Source organism: Buteo buteo, chromosome 17 (assembly GCF_964188355.1).
Source record: "Buteo buteo chromosome 17, bButBut1.hap1.1, whole genome shotgun sequence".
Lineage (NCBI taxonomy): Eukaryota > Metazoa > Chordata > Aves > Accipitriformes > Accipitridae > Buteo > Buteo buteo.
In genome coordinates this window covers 15,736,897-15,762,786 of record NC_134187.1, presented here as the reverse complement: position 1 = coordinate 15,762,786, position 25,890 = coordinate 15,736,897, and the positions used below count along the sequence as shown (strand labels likewise).

Genomic DNA, 25,890 nt, shown 5'->3' with positions numbered 1-25,890 from the left:
CCACCTTGACAAATTTTAACAATCCTCAGAGATGAGGGTTCACAACTCAAAATTTGACTCGATGCTGACTTCACCTCCATTTCATTTTGCAGAACACACAGGAAAAGGAGGCAGAAAGGAATGTATATTTCTAATATGAAAAATTGTGTGTGTATTGCATCCAGGCTTAACCACTCAGAGCAGCTAAACATTCAAGTGCAAGCTTTTTTTCTGTTAAGAATTTTCTTTTAGACCAAGTGGAAGGAGACATTGGAGAAACTACAGCACTTTGGCTCATAACAGCCTATAATTTCATTTTCTCTAAACAGCCAGATGATTATTCTTTTGTGCTTCATTAGTTGTGGCCCACCAAAGGCATTTGAAAGGCTTAGTCAACCCACAGAGAAAGGCTTTTTAACCTGCCTTGAGCAAATGACATTTGCCCTTTAAAAATCATCCACAGTGGATGAAGAGGGGAGCTAAAATTACTTTCCAGAAGGAATGATGGATATGAGCATTGGCACTATTTCTATATATGTACGTGTGCATGTATCTGTCTGGTTCCCAGACACCCTTAAACAGAGCTCACTTTGAGGAGAATGAGGGAATTTAATAAAGGATGGCAGAAAGCAAAAGATCAGTGTCTTTCTTCTTCCCCATTCAGCGAGTACATTTTGTCTTTCCAGAGCACAATTCCCCTGAATAAAAGAAGAGTTAGAAAGGCTTGTTTGCAGCAAGCCTTTCCAACAGCAATTACGAACCCCCACTGACGAGGTCAAAAAGTGCAGCAGTCCAGGCAATCAGAAGCAGGTTGGTTGACGCTTCGGCTCTCGTCCTTGATCTGAGCAGCTGTGGTGCTGGGAACTGTGCCACAGGCTGCCGAGACAACCCCAGAAGCTCTGCGAGGGAGTGCTTTAGTCCTTCAGCAAAAAGGCAAAAAGTTACCTGAAACTCTGGCTTCTGGGGTAAGAAGCCTGCCAACCTCCCCATGGGACTGGCAAGGGAAAAGGGAAGGGCTGGGCAGTCACCCCTGCTGCCCCCACCCCGGCTGACAGGAGAATCACTGCTTCGTCTTACTCTCCGTATTGATGACCCTGGTATTTTAGGATGCAGCACTTCCTTCCAAAATACTTTCCTCCTTCTTCCAGGGAAGCAGTTTTTCCACCTTCTAGGCACAGCTGGTTTCTTCCAAGCCCATCAGTCCTGCTGACTACAGCAGGGCAGCATGTTTTTAAAGCAATAATTGTGGTGTTTAGTAGGAGTATCCTACCAAATCTCAGATAGCAAGGGCAAGTCTGAAAATAATAATGATCATAGTGAGAATAATAATACAAAACACAAAGGGAACACAGCCCACCTGGAGCTAACGGGTAATCTAGGGAAGCTGAGGGCTTGCTCTCATAAAGCAAGTGCCACATTCCAGGAATTGCATTTATCTGGGTCTGAGCAGAGGCTGTGATGCAAAGCTCTTCCATGCTGTAAGATACGCATATAGTACTTCACCTCTCATTTGCATTACACCTGTGATGAAGTTTGTACAGAACAACAAGGAAGTATGCTTCAAGTAGGTAACACAGAAGTTTGCTGCTACAACAGGAATTTAGGCAATGCAAACATGGATGCAACGACATTAAAGTCAGAAGAAATGTTACGCTTCCTCTTCGTTTGTTTACATCTTTCTTTTTGCCTTGCATAGGTGCTAAGATCCTGTGCATCTACAAGCCTGAGCTCTCTGGGTAACAGGAGGTATTTTAATTGTAATATAGCAGTTATATCTACACAAAAACATTGTGGTAACACTACATATGAGAGACAGAAAAGACTTAATCAGACAAGGCAGAGAGGGGGAAGGGAAGATGATGCCAAAGATTAGATGATAACATGAGGTCCCCTCCAACCTAAATAATCCTGTGACCCTATAAAGTCGAGCCACCATCATTTTATAAAAGTCAAGCTGAGTAACAGCAAGAGCTGAGAAAACTCGCTGCCCTCAGGCATTGGGGCAGCACCAGAAACCCACACTGGCTGGTGCTCCTCTTTCTCTTGTTTCACACTCACTGTTCATCCTCCCCCTCTTGCTTTTTGATCTGCCTCCTTTCAGCCTTCCACTCTTTTAACCTCACTAACCCATACTCTCCACCTTCAGCTGCCCTCCACTCCAGAAGCCGCTTTCACCAATATTTCTAAGTGTTACTCCCTTCTCCCATATCACCTCACCCACCCTAACAAGTGCTTTTGTGAAGGTGCGACTGTGACAGGTGCATCCTCGCCTTCTCCTTTGATGCTGGACAGTAATCGCTGACCCTGCACCCTCTTCATCCCTAATCAGTGCTCTTCTCTCCATCCATCCCACCCACACTGCTGGAGCTTTTCCTGCCATTGCTCTCCTGCCCTCCACTCCCACTGCAAAAAGGAGCGTGGTTTGTGAGCAGAGCAGGGCCCTTCTGCTACACCTTAAATCTAGTGGGTGATTCCAGGCTCTGTGCAGGCTAAATCTGACAGCAAAACAAATCAGAAACTCCCTCAACCAACCGAAAAGGAGGAAGAGTCATCACATAAGCAAGCGACAGAAACAGCCCGCTAAATTATATTTTCCAGTCCATTTATGTCTGGCCCTTTATGGTTTGTGATGAAAAGAGACTCTTGGAATATTCCAGTAGCATAAAATTAGCAGGGATGTGATTATCAGACATGCAGTTGTCTCACAAGATCTTGTCTGTAATGTTGGTTCATTAACCTGCTGTTTTACTAAAGACTCATTTAGAGGCTCTGAGACAGTTTCATGTCATGTGTTTTCTAGTATAAAATGTTCAGGGCATGAACATATACTGTTCAGTATTTTGAGAATTCATGTATATTTATGTTATCAACACATCACTTTTAAATTTTCTAATTCACTAGAAAGCCCACTTCCAGCACTTTCACAACACAGTAGGAAACTAAAAATCAGAGCAGCTGGAAATGCGAAGGCAGACATTCATTCATTCCTCTGCAGCTTGTGCTTTCTTGCACCGGGCAGAGATGGATGCACGGCTGTCGGCTCCCCTCTGCCGGCTGGTACCCAGACACAGCACGGACCTGTGGCCAGACCTCCCCAGGGCCCATTATCTGCCAACTGAAAAGCAACAAGGGTTCAAACTGCTAATAATCATGAAACGATGTTTTTCCAGGCAGGTGATGAGCACTTGCATGACTCTGTGCAAGGGCAAGTGCACCTGAAAGCAATTTTCACAAATTCTTTCTACAGAAACTGATAACTTATTGCAGGGGGACTGGCTGTACTGCCTGAGATCAGGATGTCTTGACCTTCCCATTGTAAACACCAGGTTTTCTGTGATTATAAATATTGTGATTAAAAATTTCTGTGATTATAAACTTTAATCCTTATGCCTGAAAATTTCCCTGTCAGATCTCTACCTCAGACTGATTCTTTCTAACCTCCTACCGAAACAGCTCAGCAATTTCTGAAGATTACTTTAGGAAAGAGCAGATTTTTTTTTCCTTCATATTTGCTCTTTGCTTTGCTTTTTTACAACATTTTCCAGCAGAAACTTGAAATTTGGCAGCATGTGTTCAGGAACTGCTTTATACCACCAGCTAGAAAGTACGCAGCCAAGTTATAAAACTCAGAATCAAAAAATGCCTCTCTGCCCATGAGCAGCAAGAGACTTTGGAGTTTGGCAGCAAACCTCTCCAAAGAGCCTGTCTGTGCTGAAGAGTACACTGCTGTTTTTAGTCCTTCTGTGAGATCGCACATCCAGCATCTTGTCAAAACACTGCCTGAAATGAGCTAGTAACACCCTTCCTACCGAGGACAGCAACTCAACGGACTTGCTGGTAGAACATGTGGCAGCAACCCTCCTACCCAGCGAAGCTCCATGTGCTTTGGGAGGGCGCTCCCCAGACAAGAAGCCCAGGATTGCTCTCAGATTGTGTCTTGAAAACAGGGCAGCCCGTTCGAAGCTTCACTGTATCCTTAAGCAACAACCATAACTCAAGCATGCTTTTCTTTTACATTATCTGGTTAGGGATTTGATAATTCTTTTCAGATCATGGGAATTCTGCTACTGACTTCAGGAGAACAGGGTGTGGCTTTTTAATAAGGAAAGTGCTTAAACTCCACTGTGTATGAAGGGCATTTCTTTCTAGGTACGGGAGGTCTGGTTTGAGTCAATTCTGATACCACAAAATTAAAGAAATCTCATTTACCTGGCTCAATGTCAAGAAAGGAAGCTGCTTACCATTATTCATATTATTACTATTATTTCTATTAAATCATATATGCCCTGAATAATAGACTCTTAAAGCTTTTAGAAACCAGGGATAAGGGTGTCTTCCAGAGGCATATAGACGCAGTCCTGAGCTACAAGTGTGTCTGCCCAGCCTAACACATCACCTTGCAGAATAGGAATAGCCAAAGAGCTGTCCCACGTACAAAGAACAGGCTCTCTCAGGGCAGCTTCCTACCTAGGGGACCAGACCCTGCCCCTTTGGCAGAGCTTTGCAGCCCGGGAACATATTTGTGATTCTCTTTTTCTTGCACCTGAACTAGCTGGTGGGGTCTGCCTGCAAGGTATCCCTGACACTCAGTGAGCATCTTCTCAGTGGGAGCCCAAATCTAGAACAGAAACAGTATGTAGGCACAAAACTCAGGGCTTCTCATATACTCAAAGGGAAATGAGAATAAAGGCTGCCTTGGTCCTGGAATCTCCTTGGATTTTGGTCAAAACCTGGTTTGTTTCACATTTTTTGTGTTATGTGGGAGCATTCATGCATAATGCATGTGTCCAGATGTATTCATAGAACATGTATGTGTTCAATTACATATACTGAGTAAATGACATTTTAAAAAAATCCTTAATGTTTTGTCAAGCAGAGAGAGATTTATTATATAGAAATTGTAAAGAACTTTAATTTCACCATTTGCCTGAACACAAAATAGGGCCAGCATTATGTACAAGGAAGCAAGGAAAGAAAACAAAAATAGTACAAAATGCTGGGGTGGTTGTTTGAATCAAGTTTTCATTAAAATGATTGGGTTTATGTAAATTCATAACTAAGCTACAAATCAAGCACCAACATAAAGGCACACAGAAATGCAATGATAAATGGCTGGCCACTTTGCTTGTTGTGTCAGTCACACAGTTATGATCCTGTTAACAATTACAGGCAAAATACATAGTATGGCCATAACGAATGGTGCTGTTGATTGGTAAGATGGTATGTTTCAACAAAGAGACACTTTGCATAGCAAATAGAAAATAACGGGCAAATGGTATATGCAGAGAATAGTCAATATACCATAATAACTGCCTCTAATGACAGATCTTGCAATAATTTCAGACCCAATTTCACCAGCCACTGACTGCAGTCTCACAGCTGATGATTTGCTCAATGTGTTATGTGATGCAAAAGTCAGTTTACAGTAAGCGTGTAATTCCATCCTCCCTTGCATCCTCAGTGGTGGGTACGGACACCCTGTGAAGAGACTTAAACCAGCATGGGAGGAGGAGAGGCTGAAATAATTTGAAAACCACTTCCACACCTCCTAAGTGGCTCTCAGGACTAGCAGGCACTGTGGTAATGTGAAAACCATTTGGCTGCCTTTAGGGACTTCTCTTCAGTTGTGAAAGACTTCTCAAGATGTTTTTGAAGATCTGATGAAATTTTACTTGGAGAGGATTTACAGCAGGGAGGTTGGCCATTGGGGCCACCTCGTTTCTTCTACTAATTATATTATACAGTAAGAAAAATGTTTTCTGTTCTTCCAAACACCTACTTAAAAATGGTTTCTTTTCAGTTTCATCAAATCTCCATCAAGACAAGAGACCCAAAATCTCTCTTGGACACAAACCTGGGCTGTTCATATGCTTGTTACTGAGATGACTATTCACAGGCTTCGAGAGGACAGCTCTCTTTCACGCTTTCCTGGGGCTGTCAGACATAATTTCCAAACACCAGAGCCACTCGACACCCCGACCGTTACTCTGCACAGGGACATTTAAGAATAGGGCTGTAATAATTTTACTTAAGTTATAACTTGCACTCACCCTCAGTAGGAAGAATAATTGAAATGTTATTAAGAAAAACTCATTACAAGTTAGCTGCAGGCTGCCAATCAGGCAGAGAGGTGTTGTCATTTCTTCTTCACATACTATTAAACCTACTTGAGAAAATTCTTCCAAAAGTGAGGGGAAAACCTGTGCTTTCTGTTGTCGGAGTGGGGGTTGGTCCCGGAGTAACAATGGAATCTCAATATGAGTATAGTCGTTCTCCTTTATTACAGGTTTTTACAGGGTTTATATAGAAAAAGGTGATAACATGCGCTAACTACAGTGTTATTATTGGCTAAGCTTCTATGTCCACGCGCCTTGAGCATTACTCTAATTGGTATAATACCACATTTCACGCGACGCTATCTTATCCTCTGTTGGCTGTGCAAACTTCTTCACGAGGTGTCCAGCAGTTACTGATCTCATCCTTCAGCATCCAGCTGTTGTTAGTCAGGCTCTTCTTATCTTCCTTTTTCCCAGTGTACAAGGACACAGCGTCCTTGTCCATTTCAGCACTTTGTAAACTTATGCTTCGCTCCCAAATACCTGCTGGATTGCTCATATGCCTTTGCCCAGCCAAGAAATCCTCAACAATTCCCCCTTTTTGTTTTTGAGCAATGTAGGCTTGTTTATAACTTGGGATGCCATTTTTTCTCAACAAGCTGAACAAGGTAAAATTATTACCATAGCTAAAATCACAATAACTACAACAATGCCCATAACTCTTTAAGTTAACTTGCTACCCCCAATGACTCGAACCAGGAGGACTATGAGGAAGATGAACCATGCATACATTCTTGTGTGATCTTGCTCCGCGAACTCAGCTCAGCAATCGGTAGGTGTCAGCTTTATGTGGGCGTCCCCACAGAGGCAACGATGGCCTCACCGTACACCAGCTCGATGCTCTTTGGAAAATCCCGGTATTTATACATTTGCAGAGGAACAGGTTTTGGCACACGTGGCCAGTGGGTGCCAAAAGTCCGCCTCGGTTGCAATCTATGACGCATGTGCTTGCTGGCCAGGTGCGCTGCACGAGTCATAGCCATCTTGTCTATTGGTTCGTGGGCTTTGTGATGCGGTTGCAATGCACAGAGAATCTTGACTTGTTATGTTAGCCAAGGTGACCTATACATTAGTTTTTGACTGAGGTGGTATTCATATTGCCACACCATCTATGATGTTCCAGATGATGATGGTCGTACAAATTGAAGAGGAGTCCATCGTGGGCCTGTATCTGTGGAAACACAATCAACCTCATTCTCAGGTTATTGATGGAAATAGACCTTACCCTTAATTTTGGCTTTAACTAACTTTTACATTTACCCCACACTATCTTCCCGTAATCACGCTATGTTTAATCAAATTATGCTTAACACACTTATTACCTAAAGCAGGTTCTATATACAATAAAGCACGCTGTTCTAAAAACCTCTCTGAAGGACTTCATGTCCGCTAGTCCTCTAAAGTGTAATATTCTATTAGTCAGAATCTGTCAGATTAATGGCTCCAGCACCTGCCAGTGCCGTGCCAGTTGCCACTGGGACAATTCCGGGTCCAGCATCACTGCAAAGCCATGGCTTGACCCACTTAGCCGGGATCCAGCGAAGGCCTCGATCTGTAAGCAGACACATATACCCTCTTCCAATAAGTTTTAATTCTGCTGGTCTGCACCATTTCCTGGATTTTGGGTCCTTATACATTACCATGATTCCTGTACTTTGATGCGTCCTTTCTACCTGTAAAAGAGCATGATGCACTACCATTGGTGGGTCTTTGTGATCACCTGTCAGTTTAAGATAATTTAGCACAAATAAGGCTTTGGCCAATCGTTCCCCTGGGAGTAAGCTCTGGGTTCCCCCCTTTTGTTTTTGCAGCATGCTCTTTAGGGTTTGGTTGGCCCGTTCGACAATAGCTTGTCCTGTGGGAAGATGTGGAATACCTGTACCATGGTGAATTTCCTACAAATTATAAAATCGAGTAAATTGTGTAGAACTATAAGCTGGACCGTTGTCTGTCTTAATTTCTTTAGGCACACCCAGCACTGCAAAAGAAGCGTGAAGATGTCATTTAATATATAAGGCCTTTTCTCCAGTTTGTACAGTGGCCTACATGGCAGCAGGATAGGTATCAATATACACATGCACTGGAACCCAAGAGTTTTACCAGAGGGGCCATATTGTTATCAGTGATACTGCAAAGATTCCGCACCCACTGGATGTCTCCCACAAGCTTCTGGGCATCATGTACCTTTGAAATTTCTAACATTGCTAGCATCTATGTGTCACCTCAAATACTTCCAAGGTGTTGCCTTTTGCACCTTTTCAGGAGCAATTATTACTCTATGATGGCTTAAGATGTCCTGTAATCAAGTTAAAATTTCATCCTGTGGCAAGTTCCTTCCCGCTATTAAAATGTAACTGAGGAAACTGTTTTCTTACAGGCTCTAATGCCCAGGCCACATACACCTGACATATCGTGGGGGAACTGCGCATTCATTGCGGTAACACAACCCAATGGTATTTCTTATAGGGCTTTGTCTTATTAATCGATGGTATCGAAAAGGTGAACCGTTCAGTGTCATCTGGGTGCAAGGCAATGGTGAAAAAACAATCCTTTAGATTTATAATTAACAAATCCCATTCTTCTGGAAGCATAACTGGAAATGGCAAACTTGGCTGCAGGGCTCCCATATTGTGCATCACTGTATTCACAGCTCTGAGATCATGTAACAGTCTCCATTTCCCAGTTTTCTTGGGAATGGTAAATATTGGTGTATTCCATGGACTAGTGGAAGGAACAACATGTCCCGCTCTCAATTGGTCCTTAACTAACTCTTGTACTTTTTAGCAGCTTTTCAGAATTTAGCAGCTACTGATCAATCCAAACAGGCTCATTTGTTTTCTAGCTAATTTTTAGGATTGGCTGTTGCTCAGTGACTGTTCCTAAAAAGGATGGGTCACTAACATTGTCTTTATTTGGCTTAATAAATCACGGCCTATGAGGCCAAACAATTCAGCTGGGGTAAATATGGACGCTTCGTAACGTGTTTACCGTCGGGGAACACAAATGTAATTGGTAGCTGACTTACTAAGGTGGCTTGTGTGCCCCCTATTCCTGCAATACCAAAATTTGGATTGATCAATGGCCGTGATGGAGGCCAAATATATCATGAAATAATCGTAACATCAGCTCTTGTATCGATTGTCATCAGTTTCTTGACGATAACTCTGTCAGGCCCTTCCAATTACATTACCTTTTCTGGTTTACCTTTTGTTATGTCCATGGCAAGGTATACCTGTGGTTTCGCTGTGGAGCCGAATCCACCATCTCCACATTGTACTTCACCTGGGTTTGGAACACATGACCTGAATGGAACTAATTGTGCTATTTTGGTACCTTTAGGAATAGAAACAGGAGGGATTAAAACATGAATCATAATTTTCACAGTCCCACAATAATCTGCATTAATAAGCCCTGAGACTACCAGGATTCTTTTTAGAGCTGTTGAAGATTGTCCCATTAAAAATGCACTAAGCCCAAACCCCAATGGTCCCTTTATGTTGAATGTGTACTGCGGTTTCCACGTCCACTCCGGAGCTTCCTGTAGTGGTGGATCTGGTAGTTGCGAGGCTGCCTGAGGGCTGGCAGCCCAAACTCCTTGCATGTGTGTCATCGCGCGAGGGGCCTTCATGGTCGGTGTAAAGTTTCTCTTCTTCCTGTATTCTTGGTGGTATTGTCATCTTTCTTAGCAGAAGCTGTACATTTGCTCTTAATGTGTCCACGTTTGCCACAGTTAAAGGGTGTGACCAAGGGTGTCTTACTGGCCTTGAGCTTCTTTGTAGCTCCTTGAGGAGCTGCATGTTTTCTTTTATGTCCTTGTTCATGTCAGGGTGGTCATAGATTGTCCTATGCAGTCTATTAATAAACTGTGTGAAAGGTTCATTATGCTCCTGTTTCACCTGAGTAAAAGTATGGCTTTGCATATTGTCTGGTATGGTAAGAAAAGCTTAATATGCCAAGATCTGTGATAGGTGATGAACCTCAGTGATACATTGTAACTGAGCGTTCCCTGATGCAAGGGTCCAGTACTCATCAGCATCTGTGTGGTTACTCCCCATAAGGGATCTGTTTGTTGTCGTGGTGTTGCTTGTTCCCGATCACAGAGCATCTCCCACTGTCGGAAAAACACTAGCATTTCGGAGGGCTCTAAAGCTAACCGTGCTATCTGTTTAATATCTTGAGGTATCAGCGTATCAGCAGAAACAATGAATCGCAGTATTTGGTGAGCTAACGCAGATTTGATTCCGTACTGACTCACAGCATTCTTTAATTTCTCAATGACCTTCCAGTCAAACGCTTCCCATTTTTTCTGTCCATTTAATGCAATAACTGGGAATGCTTGGAGCATAGTCCCTTCTATAATGGCATCTTTTATTACCCCCCTCCAATGTCTCTGCCTTTCTTCTGCAGCGGCTACTGCAGGCGGCTCCGCGTCTATTGCGGGCACAGTTGGTTTCACCGTCCATGGTTCCGAGAGGCGGGATGGATGAAAGGACGGGGGCGGGGGCTCGGATGGTTCTGCCTGGGGGCGGCCGCGCCTGGCGGCGGCCGCTCCATGGCCAGTGGACACGGGCCGCTGCGAGGCAGCGGGGGGGGGGGCGGAAAGGGGGGGGGGGGCACGAGGTGGGGAGTGCGGCAGTTCTTGATCATCTCCTGGGCTTCCCTCGTCCTCAGGGGAGGAAGGCTTAGTGTCTATTACCGATACTGACCGGGGCTGAGATTCCCTCGGGTGGCAATCGGCACCCCCTTGTTTAGGACCGCACTGTCCTGTTTCTGGGTGGCCAGGTGAATTATTTAAAAGCTCAGTAGCTGACGCTTTCATAGGGGCAACAACCCCTCTAGCGGTTTTCGTGGTTTCCGAGTCGAAAATACGTGTGGACTCAGGAGTAGTAGTCTCAGTGCCCAACATTGCGGAGGCAGACTTGGCCATTTTTTTTTCTGCTATCATTTGTAGAAGGTGATTCATTACTTCTCGCCAAGTCTGTCCGAAAGCTCTTGCGGTACAACTCGCCTTAATCGTCTCGTCCCACAACTTATCTCCCAGTTCATGGCACTCTGTGGCAGAGAACAACATGTGGGTGTCTTTAAAGCGACCCCATCGCTGTCCTAATTTCATCAACTTGATGAGTTGTTTTACCATTGTCTTGATCCCTCTCTTAGAGAGGATACTTGCGAGCAACATTGCCGCAGCTTCCACTTCCATTGTTGCGGTTTATCCTGTTACAGCTTCTATTTCCCTTGCTGTGCTTTACCCTCTGGGAGGCGAGGTGCCAACTCGCGCCGTTGTCTGCTCTGACTATGCACCCAAGCAGCACTTCTCCCAGCCGATTAGTCCCCCAGTCCCCTCCTCTCGCTGCTTACCGCAGTCTCGGAGAATTGACTCGGGCGCAACCATCCTCTGCTACCAGATGTCGGAGTGGGGGTCGGTCCCGGAGTTACAATGGAATCTCAATATGAGTATAGTCGTTCTCCTTTATTACAGGTTTTTACAGGGTTTATATAGAAAAAGGTGATAACATGCGCTAACTACAGTGTTATTATTGGCTAAGCTTCTATGTCCACGCGCCTTGAGCATTACTCTAATTGGTATAATACCACATTTCACGCGACGCTATCTTATCCTCTGTTGGCTGTGCAAACTTCTTCACGAGGTGTCCAGCAGTTACTGATCTCATCCTTCAGCATCCAGGTGTTGTTAGTCAGGCTCTTCTTATCTTCCTTTTTCCCAGCGTACAAGGACACAGCGTCCTTGTCCGTTTCAGCACTTTGTAAACTTATGCTTCGCTCCCAAATACCTGCTGGATTGCTCATATGCCTTTGCCCAGACAAGAAATCCTCAACATTCTGTCAGCTTTAGGAAAGGGTAGACAAACACATGCACACAAATCCAACTTCAACGTTTCTGCTCGCATGTCCACCTCAGCTTTCACCGGAGGCTCCCAAGTGCTCGGACTTGCTTTGCACTCACCACCCTGAATAAAACTGAACTGGCATTTTTATCTTGCAGTTCCCGACAAAAGTTGCAGGCCAGCCAGGGCTGTGCTATGCTTGTCAATGCCATGCACTCTCCTGACCTGACAGACCTGCCTTTCCAGTCCCAGCCTCCCAAGACAGCTGTATTTCCCCGGGGACACCGTGACTGCTCATCATCTGAGGGCAACAGGGGACACAGAGACTTCGCAGGTGAACGTGAGAACCTGAGGGAGGGAATACCCACGGGTTGCACGCTCCAAAAGACCAGAAACCTCTCTAGTCCCACAGCTAAAGCCCAAATCTGATATTTTGCTCAGTTTCCTCTACAAAATAAACTTCTTCTCTCTGGCCTTTCTGTGCTTTTATTTATACAGTAGTAATAAGACTCAAAAAGAAGTCTCTTTCCTCTACATCTGTGACTTGGCAGAGGTTCTCAGGTGTGGGGCCACCAGCCACTGCTACAAAAGGCTGCAGAAAGAGCACAGGATGTGTTTGCAGCTACTCTAGTTTAGGTTCATTTTAGCCATCACTCCCTGTTTATCTGTACCCTCAGTTTTCTGGATGAAAAAATATGATTGCATCGATCATGGAAATACTGCTGCTTCAGGCCCAGAGCACCACTTCTCAAAGGACAGAAAAGGAACAGGGTAAAAAAAAATCATATTAAAATTTTAACTCCAGGATCTGCCGGATGGGCAGCTTTCCCCCATTACCCTGGTGTCATCCCATTACCCTGCTCCTCCACAGAGCCCCAAAGACCCTACTGACAGGGACAAGGAAGAGGAGGAGGAGGAGGAGGAGGAGGAGGAGGAAGAGGAGGAGGAGGAAGAAGCCTTCAGCAACCTGCTCAGCTGCTGGTTCCGCAGGAAGAGGGGATGAAGAGTCCTTCTGGCTTCCTTCTTCCCTACTGCTACTGCTGCCCCAGGGCTGTTTGTCCTCCAGCAGGTCCCTGGCAATGTCCTCCCTGTCCCGTGCCTCCTGAAGTCCATCCAAGAGACACTGCCATTATTTCCCAAGGCTGCCAAGCAAACCTGCTCTAGCCTGTGGTTAGAACCAAAGGTCTCCAAAGAGCCCCTGCTCTTCCCCGAACACAGCTTCTCAAAGCATGCACGTCACCAGCCATCACCAAGACCTTCATCAGCACCTCACTCACCTTAAAATTGACAAGGATTAATTTTCTTGGACTTGGCAGCCCTTTTTTCTCATTTCTATCCGCATCAATAAAGCTTTTCAGGAAAGGGCAAAGGAAAGCATTCATATGTATGACTACTTTTATTTAATGTGCTTGTTCCATTTCCTTCAGCGTAGCTTTTTTTTAATCTAGATTTATGTCTAGATTTCTGCACTGGTAAACCAGCTGATTTTGACAGTGGTATGTGTGACATCAGATATCAGCCTAGTGAAGAGAAAACAATTATAACAGCTGATGCTGTTTGTGAGAGTTTGTTAAGAAGATCACTAAGGACAGGAGCATTTTGACTTCTCTTATTATGGTTTCTCTGGCAACCAGGGGAAATAACATAGGTAAAATTATAGTCCCATCATGCTCCATGTGCTGACAATACATAATATATAATTGCATGCTTCCCGCCAGAAAGCTTACTTAGTATAATCCTATACAATCTTTTCTCTCGCACTGTTTTAGGTGTTTCATCATTTTCACAGCTTGCAAAGCCCTAAAAATTAAAGAAGAAAACAAAACCCCTTGAGCTGGTTTTGCTATTGCCTGGCTTTGAGAGCTTATGACAGGACTAATTTAGTTTGTCTGGCAGCAATAATCCTAGATTATTCAAAACTAAGAAGTGGGTGTGTAAATCATGCAGTCTTTCTAGAGAGACTTGGTTTTGCAGTTTGCCAGAATTCTCATCCTACTAGAGGATGAACTTCAATACTTCTAGAGCACCTTTACTTCTGAAAACACCTGACATAGACTACCGATTTCAAAGAAGAGGTGGTGGGCCAGCACCTTTCATTCAGCACGCACTTTCCAATAGCTTGTGTATGGCAGTTTGTCAACCCCATGTGTCTGCCTGTCTGTGTTTTGAGTTGTACTGGTCTCACAATTCAAGAACACCCTGGGCTTGCAGAAGGTACTCAGGCGTACCTGGAGTAGCACCAACACTTTGCTGTGACATTTCTTCCCCTGCGACATTTCTTCCCCAAAGGGAAGGCTGCTGGGGTTATAGCATAGCCTGTCCTAGTGTTTGAAAGGAGAGGAGCTGGATAAAGCAATGTAAACGCTCGCAGAATTAGCTTCTAACTTGCAGTAGAGGTCAGGATTCGAAGCTCTCGTCCTTCCCCTCCACAGCAGCTCCCCAGTCTCCATACCTAGTCCCTGCCTTGCCTCTGCCCCACTCAGTACTTTGCCAGTGGGACAATGGAGTTCCTCTGAGATGACTGGTTTGGAACGCAAAATAAGTTCAGCTCCTAAACCCGCAAACAAGTCTCTGTTGAAACAAGCAGTCTAATTTCTTAAACTCTTTACAGGGCTCTCTGTGATCCAAAGAATATGTCAAACCTAATGAAACTGCCATTGCTCGGGACCACAGAAGTCAAATGCAAACTTTTGCTGAGGCCAATGGCACAGCATCAAGAGCTGAACTTCAGCCACTTACCTGTGCACACTAGCTTAGGACATCTGTAGAAGAAAGAAGTAGGTAACAGCAAAATGAAGGTAAACTTGCTGTGATCAGCAGATTACCTCTATAGAAGGTAAAGATCCTCTGGGGGTGACACAACGGGAAGAGGAGCAGGCAACAGCTTTGGGTACTGCAAAATACTTGTAAAATCCTTTAAGGCTTTTTTTCCTCTGATGCCAAAGGTGTTCAATTAATTACTTAACACTGGGAGCCAAATGAAGCCTGGTGCTCTGAAACAAGCTTCTGTGTGCCTTTCTGGGGAGGGTCCTGGCACGAGGTCAGGGCAAGGCTGTCTCCTGCGAGAAGTCCTCAGGCTAGCAGCAGCCGAGCTCTGGCTGGGTTAATGCATCTGGCTGGATGACAGGAGGAGGCTTTGCTAAGCCAAACACAGGTGGGACCCGCTCCGCCTGTCCGTAAAGTACCTTGCTGACACCACCTGCCTACAGCTTCCCTGCCCATACTCTGGGATGCTTTTTTGCATGAGTTAAACATAGTGCAGCCATTGGAAAAATCACTTAAAGGAAAAAAAAAAAAAGGGGGTTGGCCTCTACCTTGCTTTGCCCACTCTGCAGGATGGGAGGCTAAAGCATGAATGGGAGGATAAAGCATGAATAGGAGGCAGTACTGGTGATGGAAGCAACCAACTGTTTTTAGACCCTGCCCTTGTTGTCCATCCTCATCTTCTTCTCCTTTGCAGAAAGCTCCTGTTCAGATTTCCTGGACACCTATTTTCACTGAGAACACACACCACATCACTGTGCTCAAGACAAGCTAACCCTGGTCATTGAAAAGAGAGCTTTATTTTGTACTCTATCTTCCATGTTGTTTTTTTGTTCTCATCAGAGTATTTATTTGCAGATCCGTTTCTCAGGTAAATGCTTTTGAGATACTGCCTCAACTGTAACATCCAGAAATTGGATATTAATAAAGCAGTTCCCTTTTTCTTCATATAGAGATCTTGCAACCTCTAAAGAAGCAAGCACATCTATTGCTTTAATACACTTCATGAATCCAATCTCCTTTTTACTTTTAGCAGAGAGCACTTCAGATGTCTTTGGGATGTTCTACATTTGTTTTCTCCTTGCTCTATTTGTCTTCTAGTGACAGAAATTAGAATTACAAGCATTAGCAGGATTGCTCTATTGATTGAGGATCAATGCTAGATTGCTTTTCTTCCAACACAGCTGACAGCTCCATCCTCCTCTGACTTCAGAAATATTCACCCCAGCTACAGTCATTTTACAGACTTTTAGCTTAACACTATCATGAAAGGCTTAGCAGACACAATGCGTTTCATACATCACCTCCTTTAATGCTGCCTTTTCTTTCCTGTTGGAGAGACACAGAGGTGGCTGAAAGTGACTTTCTGGGAAAAGTTACAGCTGTAATTCAAACCAGCAGAGGCTTAATGTCATCCACACGTTGCGACAGACTTAAAATAGCACATAAACCTTTATACTACAAAGCTATGGATTTCTTTTTTAGCATAAAGAACTCCAGGTGTTTGGCATCTCTATTTCCAATGTTAAAAAGCTGCATGTTGGAGAAGTGAAAGACACACAGCGGTTCAAAAGGCAGCTAGGCTTTGGTCAAAAATATCAAATACTGACAGTGCAGGCTATGGCATCCCCTAGTCCGGAGCTGCTGCCGACTGTGCCTCCATAGCAGGGCACATTGTCACAGAGCTAGTGGTTTCTATAGCAGCGAGCACTATATAAAAAGCTTGACTTTTCCTTCACCTAGGTAATCTTTACGTGTTGTGAGGAAGTTGGGAGAGAAGAGGCACAAACCTGCATCTGTGCGTGCTGCAGGCAGGCTCTGAGCAAGCATCGCACTGGAGGCTCTCTGGGGATCAGCTACCCCTGGATTTCAAGACTCGTGTTCCACTGATGTTCTGTAGCTATTATTTTTTCTGATCATTTCTATCAGGGAGGAGGTACCCAGAGGATTTCCCAATTTTCCAGCCGCTCCATATTAAAACCACCTCTGTTCTTTGGCTCCCTGTGCTGATGGGGGCTGTTCCCAGTGCTCACACCCGCAGGCACGGCCCCGCCATGGCTGCCATGTACCACATCCCCCAAAATATTCATCAGTACCACCCCTGCTGCAATACTACCCCAAGACCTCCACTCCTGCCTCCCACCACCCACGACATACCTCACCCCATGGCTCTCTAGCCCTCCCCAGGACTGCCCCATGTTCTGCCTCTCCACCTCTCCAGTACCAGCCAGCCAGTACCCACTCTGTGCCAATACCGCACAGAGATACAATGTGCTCACCACCCCGGCCTAAAAAGTGACCCCCCTCTGCTGAGCTTATTAGGGTGTGCAGATACAGGGCATCCTATACCTGGTGGCCCCTGGTTCCTATATACATAGTCCCTCTGCTCTGTATGCTGTCCAGATTGAATTCAAGGGTTGCACCTGACCCTCAGTTCTCAACCCCAATACAAAGAGATAAAATAACATTCTACAAGGTACATTTCATCTGGTTCGTTTGAGGATCATAGGTGTCAGATTTGCTACTTAGATGGTATTTTTAATTTCCAACCATGCAATGGCACATTGCTACATTTAGGACGTTGCTTAAGAACACCAAACAGCATTGCAACATGGCTTCTTGTGCTAAAGCAAACATTTTTTGAACAGTGAACCCAGCTCACAACCACTGGACCTGCTGGTTAGCCCAGTTTTGGTTGGGATTACACATGCTTCATTTGTCCAGTGGTATCATCAGAAGCTACGCCATCAGCTGGCCAGATACCACATTTGTATTTAAATTAAAACATAGATTATCCCACAGTACACACAAACATGAGCAGGAACTGAATCAGAAGCACACCATCACCTACCTAACCCTGCCCTGCCTCCTAATCAGCTTCTCCAGCTGCTCTCTGGCAAAATCCATGAGGGCCTCACCAGATACAAGATCCTCCAAAATGGTGACTCCATCCCAGACTGACCCTCCCCTGACCATGCCTTCTGCAGCACCGGCCACGTATAAAGGCAAGCCAGCTGAAGGACCAACACGTATGGGTGAAATCTCTAAGGAATAAGGAATGCTTACACTTTGGAATAAAATCTTGCCAATTTGCATATTAAAAAAAACAACAAGCCCAAAGCACTACTAGCAACAGTGTCTTAGTATTGGTTGCAGAAAGGAAAAAATGTCCTTTCCTGGCTTATCCTTTAAAGGCCTAAAATCCCTCTGCAGCCAGGATTTTCAGAGGCCTGTAACTTACTCCACTAGCTTTTCTCGAGCAAAACGTCCAGCTCAGCCAATAGAAGTTTTGCTTGAATAAAAGCTATTTCTTTAACCAAAAGGTGAGGAAATTATAAACTGACAGGTTTGGGTTTTCAAACCACACACAGAGTTGCTCCCATAAAACAAAGGGAGTTTTAATGGGAGAACTCATATTCTGCCGAGTGCTTACATGAACCTCTCCCTCAGAATTGTCATGCACTTTCTAGCACAATAAATACGTCAAAAAATACCCTCTCCCTACTGAGTGGCTGGGATGTATTATTTACTGGGAGCTTTTACAAAATAAATTTATTCACCATTTAAATACTGAGTGTAAATTTGTCTTCAATTTATCTGCATTAATCCTTTTGTTATTAAACCAGTTAGTGTACTGGTTTAGAAAATTCCTCAGGACATAAATATCCACGGCACAGACGTTTATTTGAACTGTAAACAGAAGCTGAGGGTTGCTATGGTGTGATCTTTTTCTCAAAGTCTATTTACTTCACGCAGCTAACAACAGTATCAGTAGTGGAGTCCATAAAACAGAAAGTATAAAGTAAAGAAGCCATCACACACCATGGCGCTGAGAAGTCCTTATTCTAAGGAAATGAATCTGAATACTCACCATAAACAAAGGTATGTAGAAAAGCAAGATAAAGTGGGTTTTTTTAGGTTAAAAATGGCATTTTAATCTGTATTTTGTGATAAAAGCTTTAAAAGAAGCAGCAGTTTGAAAAGTCTGCTTTGATTGTTGCTGTTTTCTAGTCCTCTTGCAAAATTGTAGGTTTGTGCAAGTTAAGGTATGCAGCCTAGGTGAATATTCACATTATGGCAAGTTAATGAGACCCTGGAGGAATGGGAACAGGCAAAGAGCAAACAGATACAGCACAGAGAAGCTTCTTGCAAAATCCCTAAATTAGCCTTTTGCAAGAGTATGGTACCATTTTAACAACAGAGCTAGTGCAGGCTATTTCCAAAATGGATATACTCATTCACCAGCAAAACTTTTGGCTCCTGTGAACAGCTCTCCTACTGGAACCACAAGTATAAGAAATTTTCTGCTTTTTATTTTATGCTAATGGCTTAGGTGGTTTTAATAATCAGACTTGCAAAAAAGGCAGTCCAAACACATCCTTAATCCTCCAATTGTCAGGTTCAAGTATATAAACAAAACTCTTATGAAAGAAGAACGGCTGGAATTAGAAATATAAAGCATATCAAATAGAGAAAAAACACATACTTTCCTCTAACAGAAAACTGGGAATTTAAGTTGTTTTTCTATGAATTCCCCCACCCAACTTCTCCCTTTACTCCTGGATAAGTCCCTTTTTAAACAGCAACTAAGTAACAGGAAATATCATGCAATTTAATGCAATCACTTAATAATAAACTTCTTCCACTAAGGTAGGGAATGCTTCCGATTCCCACCCAGAAAGCGGGCGCCTGCACTATTTTCCTAACATAGGTGTAGTTATACCTTTCCTTCCTATTAAGAAATCTCATTTTCAACATCTGCATGTAGGACTCCATAAGGGTATCTCCGCCGACCTTACAGGTAATGGAGGTCTAGGGAACATGTCTGCAATAGCAGGTAGTGTGGATCTGTGGAGCGAAACCAACTGTTGTGAAGGACTTACAAGGACATTTAATCCACCCTGTGGGTCAGGGGCTGCCTGCTCTTTCCTGGTCCGCAGCGTTAACACCCATGAGCAGCTGGAGAGTGGGTGCAGCTCGCCTTCCCCAGCAGCAACCCAGGAGTCCCCAGAGCCTGTGTGTTCCAAGACCACCCTGTGGCACAACCCAAAATACAGTAAGTGGAGATGACTGGGAGATTTGCTTGAAAAACACTCTAAACTGGACAGCAGATGTGAATATTGATGCACTTATAGTCATCTACTGCAGTCTGACAGCCAGATGTTCCTGCCTTTCCCTCCCGCTGTCATAGAAAGACACCGGTCTCTTGCAGGTTTGCTAGGGATCTTCTGGCCTTGTCTGGATTTCTCAAGTATCCTAAGGACTTTCTAAATGGCAGTAGATGCCTCTGTGTGTGACTAACTCAACTGACCCAACTAATTTTGCACAGGTTAGTCAATCTTAAACAAATCAGAATACATTTAAAGGATCTTTAGCATGCACAGCAGACAAGAACCAATATTTGCAGAATGCTCTTTTCATGGTTTAAACTACCAATGACCTGGAATGCTGCAGCATACCATGAAGAATGAAAAAGCACCTCTGAATATCCCTATTTTGGTTGCTACCTTTTTCACTCTTTTAAAAACATACTGAAGCCTTGAGTAGTCTGCCCAGAAACCAAGTATGCAGGTAGCCCAGTATCTCAGAACTTTGAGATTCCTGCTGTTCAGCAGCAGGAATGGTGGAAGCTGCAGGGAGACCTCACCTGGCATGGGATTCTCCATGCTGGGATGCTGCTGGCTTTACTCTCTGCGCTCTGTCCTGGGACTCCAGATTCTGGAAGAGTTTTGGAAACCCTGCTTCTCGTTCATCAAAGATTCACTGATGTCATTACAATTCAAGATGAAATATTTCAGGTTGAACAGGTCAACAGTTTTCCACAATCTCAGTTTTGCTGAAAAGTTTTTTATAATGTCTGCATGGAAAAGGCTGGTAGATGCACTTATGTCAATGCTGTGATCAAAGCTGGACTTTTAAAGACAGATATATAATCCTCATAATCCATGTGTGTAGATTATGTGGATAATTCACACAAAAAGTAGGAAAAGGTCTTGCCCTTTTCTCATTAAGTGATCAGTTGTAAGAAAGTAGAAATTTATTCTAACTCTGAAACTCTGTTTTTAATTGCATAGCTGTCTACTGCTTTGGAAGCTTTCTAAACTTAAGCAGTAACCTAAGCAAAAGGTTTCCTAAAAACTGGGACCTGTCCTGAAAACTGGAATATAGCCCATCCTAAGAGCCAGGCTCCCATCCTCTTCATTATATTGTTAAGAGGACCTTTAATGAAGCATGTGGTACAATGGAAGTCTGGTCTGAAAGCTTTTCAAAGTCTGTTTGGCTGCTCTGGTCCTAAGGTCAGAAATGAAAGGTTTTCCTTTCATTTTTGCCTTACTGTTTGAGTATTCACATGGGAACTGTTGTACAACTGAGCTAAAAATACAAAGCTCCAAAAAGACATCCAGGAAGATTTCACATCGTTCTGGCTGCCCATTTCTTCAGGGAGCAAAAGTTTCCAACTCCATAGCAAAACAAAGAAGCCCTCTACAACCATAGAAGGAATAAGGCTCAACTGAACTACAGAACAGTGCAGGTGATCCAAGAAAAGAATGGCAAAATGGACTGTGCTTTCCTGGTATACTCCATTGCTTTCCTTTCTAGGTCTCATGGAGCATCTGCTCTGCTGGGCATGAGCAGTGTATGTGGTCAAATCAAGCAGGGATTAGAGAATGCAGTGAGTTAGGTAAAGTTCTGACAGATCTGTATAAGAAGCAATGTGACCGGTGATCAAATCCTGCTCAGCCTGGAGCAGAGAAGGCTGTGGGGAGATCCAAGAGCAGTCTCCTAGTACCTGCAAGGAGGTTATTGGAAAGACACAGCCAGGCTGCTCACAGCGGTGCCCGGTGGGAGGACAAAATAAAATGGGCACAAGTTGAAACAAGAGAGGTTCCAACTATAGAAGGCAAAACTTCATCATGAGGACAGACAAGCGGTGAGCCTCATTACCCAAAAAGGTTGTGCAGTCTCCATCCTTGGAGGCTTTTGAGACCAATGGCATAAAGCCCTGACCACCTGATCTCACAGCTGATCCTGCTGTGAGGAGCAGGTTGGGCTAGAGACCTCGTGAGGTCGCTTCAGACCTGAATTCTATCATCTCCAGAAACTTCCCACCAGATTCTAGCATATTAAAGAAAAGGCTATACACAAAAACCCCTACATCCAGTTATGGGAACATCCTGCCTTTAGGAAGAACTTCCTTCTAATCCCCAACAGTCAGAGGTGGCCAAACATCAGCCTGAAGCATGATTTAACACTGGCTTCTACAGTTAAGAAGGAAACGTACACTAATAGCTGCAATGAAGATGCTAAAAGCTTTGATGAAAACCAGATAAAGCTTGTGATTGACATGTTCAGACAAGGCTTCCCAATTTTAGACTCTTGACAGTTATCTTAAAAAAATCTGAAAGGAAGTAGCTCAATTCTCAGCCAACAGAACTTGCAAAGGCTAAGAATGTTTGAAAACGGCTCCCTTTCATTTAATAGCCAGAGACACAATTTAAAACAAATTTTAGGTACCCCAATTTGAAAACTTTGCCTAAATTGCAGCAGAGAATTTTTGGTATCTCACATTAAAACAGAAAGTTAATGTCCTTTCTGAATACAGTGAGCAGATGGTAAATGAAACATTTACTGTATTAAAGTGCAGATCAACAAATAGACTCTTAGCTGCTGGAGGAGACAGCTACAAAACAGAGAATAATCAAAAAAACAACTGAACAGCATCCTGAGCATTGAAATATATAGCGATACACACCTGGAATACTGTAATCTGCAGGATAAAATACTTCTGTAAGTACTACAGTGTGCCAGGCAGCAGACAGAGAAAACTGAATCTCTGCAGTATTTATGAAGGCTTCTCCTTGGCTGTTACAAACTGACCTGTAAGCTGTGATGTTAACAGAAACGTATCGCAGGAGCACAGAAAAGTAGGGCTATGCCAGACTCCAGAGGTCAAACTGCTGCCTTAGGTACTTAAGCAGTATGAAGTATATCCTTTTCAGAAGTACTTAATTACTTTATACACTGAAATTCTCTTAGACCTGTTAATGAACTGTGCAAGAAAGCAGCAAGGATGAACAGAATAAAGCCAAGCTTCACTATGCAGTTACCGAGCTCCCTGCCGTGGTGAGGCTGTGACTTGAACAGCTCTGACTAATGAAAACAACTTTGGTTGTCCATGCAGTATTGCACTTCTTGACAGGATCTAGCCTCTAAGACCGAAATTATGTGAAATAGCAACTGAAAACTTTCCTCAGCCAGTGAGGAACACTTCTTATATAGTTCTTTCTCCTCAAACCAGATACTTCCAAACACCCCTACTCACACAACAACTGTGCAGCACTCCCTCCCTGAAATCCCATCACCTTGCTCAGGCAGCAGGTTTAAGCAGAAGACTCTAATGTAACAGGCCTGCATGTTCTATGGAATAGCTGCTGGTTAATATTTTTTTCAAGTAAATAATATTTTTCCAAGTAAATAATTTTTGTTTCAAATAAAGCAAGCTGCGTATCAGTAGCTAATGTACCTTGTAACACTAGAATTTACATTATAAGAAGAGGATAAAAAAAACCACAACAGATTTCTTACAGTCTGCATTACAGCTTTGATTTTACTTTGAAGTGTCAGACTCTGTGTCACTGGAAGCAGACATTCCCTCAGTGATATTTGTACGCTGCCGACGCAACAGACGCTCAACTTGCCAGGCTCTCTCAGCAGAACTCCATTAAGACAAGAAAGAAGTTTATGGTTTTTTATGAAAGCTACAGCAAAACTTAATGCATGAGGCCTTTAATGAGGCTACGTAATTGTTTAAAAGGAGTTTTACTCCACACTGGTAGTTTGCAGGATTTGTTTTCATTCTGGCTGCATCCAGTGACCCAAGGCACTCTGCTCCTGCAAGACCAAGACACAGCTTGTCAGCAGGATCTGTCACCTCTGGGCTTTCTAGGGCCCTTGGTGGTTAACGCCCAGGGCCAGTGAGAAAGCACTGCAGTAATGCTCTGCCATCCGTCACTTCTCTGCTGGGTGCTCAGTGTCCTCTGATCGATCATCTAACACCCTGTTCTGCTAACCACTGACATGACCCATCTTCCAGCCTGCAATCTTGACTGACTTGACTGATCTTTACCCCTTTGAGGAAGATGATGGCAATGCAAATGTCACTATTTGAGGCAGACAACACTTCTCATACTGAAAGATTTCCATGTGGGTCTCTGTCCCACTTGTGAAGTGGCAGAGATCTTCTGAATGGTGACCTGCTCTGAAAAGCTGGGCTCCAGAGAGCTGCCGTCTCCTCCAGCTGACAATTTTGCTCCTGCCTCTTACTCACACATGACAATATACACTGCACTTGTGTTTTTAAATGTGTATGTTTCTTAAATCTCTGCAATCTCTCACAAACACAAACTTTCTTGTATGAAAACTGCTTTGCTGTCCATCAAATCACTATCACACCCCTTGGAAAGTTGTTCTTCAAAGATAATATGATATGGCTGTGATCTTTCTTCTTCTACAGGTAGACTTGCTGGGAGACAGGCAGGCATACCATGCATCTTCTCCTAAATTCAGCATCAGATCTAGGAGTGGGAGAATCCAGAAATCCTTCTAGCTCCCTCCTCCATGGTCTGAACTGTACAAAACATGGCATGAACACTTGGCAACACAGTCCTTAGAGTTTAGAAGACATAACTTTTGTAGGAAAGTATCCCAACACAGTACTGACTTATGGAAAAACTGAAAACCAACATTGAAGGTATATTGTACAAGACTTGGATGTAAAGGAAAAATCTGGGAAACACAAATGAGCTAAAAAAGATTTCAGATCTCATTCCTGCAAGTAGGACTACGTGGGAAAATGAGGTCAGAGTCTCCCTGACTTTCACAGTGCCCATCCTGGACCAAGATGCACTTCCAACCAAAGGAGCAACACAGTCATCTCCTGTTATTACTTCCTTTCTGTAACTGATGTATTCTTGCATTTAACGAAGTGATTTCCATTAAGTTTTTCAGTGTTTTGGAATGAGCCTCTGAAGTCCCTGGCTTCCAGTGAAACCTATGAGAACTTCTTGAGCTTTGAGAAACTTCTTACTATAAAAACCAAAACAAATTTTAGAAAAAACATCTCAGAAATTGCCTCTGGACAAGGACATCGAATACTGGCATGCAAAACCTAATTTTCTTAACTACTGCCTAATGTAAATGATCAGTTTCGAGAAGTGTGTATTTTAAAAATAAGGCAGTGCATATAAAGGCAAACAGTAGCTCAAGTCTTGCATAACTGATACTGCAATACCCTCTTGTGGCCAAATAAAAACGTTTTGTCTGAACTTTTTCCTCCATAAAGTGCCTCTCTAGACATCTTTTCCTTTGACAGGGGGAAATAACATATTTTTCACAGATGAATTTGTAGTGTGTATCATCACTTGTCTGGCAACAACAAAACACTAACCTCAGTCAACTGCTTCCTTAGAATGATGGGCACCAACACTGCTTGTCAGATAAACTAATCCCAGACCTAACTCCTAAGCAAAGGCACCATCTCCTACAGTGACATTCATTACTTTTTTCAAGTTTCATGTCCCCAACCAGAAAAAATAAAGATGCTATAATCAATTTACATAGATACATATGACATGAAGCCACAATAAACACCAACCTATTCTCCTACAGGATGAAAGAAGTACAGAGTAAATCAGTCGTATGAATTCAAATGAGCTCCCTGCTTAAATGCCCCGCATCGTTATAATAAACAAATACTAAACTGGCAGATGGTAATATGAGGGAAACAGCTCAGTATCTGCAGCAGTTCTGCTGGGCTGTTAATCTAGCAAATGGCCTAAATGGGCTAGTAATATCTAGTAAGGAATCTAGAGGAACGCCCAGAAATTTCACTTTTGCACTCACCTTGATGTGCTTTAATGGTGCATAACCACTCCCTTAATGACTTCTGGTCCCAACAGAAAATGGGATAATTTTCAAAATTTAGCTCTTAGTGATCTGTTTTTGGAACAGTAGCTACATTTTAAAGTCACATTATCGTAATTTTTTTAAAACCCAACTTATTTAAACAGCCATGATCCCATTCCCGTCTATTATTTCCAGACAAATGGCTTGAACACTATGAAGTGTCCAATACTTGCATGTAGACTCATAGCTTACTTTTGTTCAAAGCCTAAAGAAGTCCTAAA

The 25,890-nt window shown here is 43.5% G+C and overlaps 1 long non-coding RNA gene across 2 annotated transcripts in view; it reads right to left on the bottom strand.

Moving 5' to 3' along the window:
* Positions 1 to 9,324: 9,324 nt before the first annotated feature.
* Positions 9,325 to 25,890, bottom strand: part of LOC142040840 (uncharacterized) — a 33,955-nt gene continuing 17,389 nt past the window's right edge. For both annotated transcript variants that reach the window (XR_012653308.1, XR_012653309.1), the window contains exon 3: positions 9,325 to 9,428. This is a non-coding gene — a long non-coding RNA (uncharacterized LOC142040840). The remainder of the gene's footprint in view (positions 9,429 to 25,890) is intronic.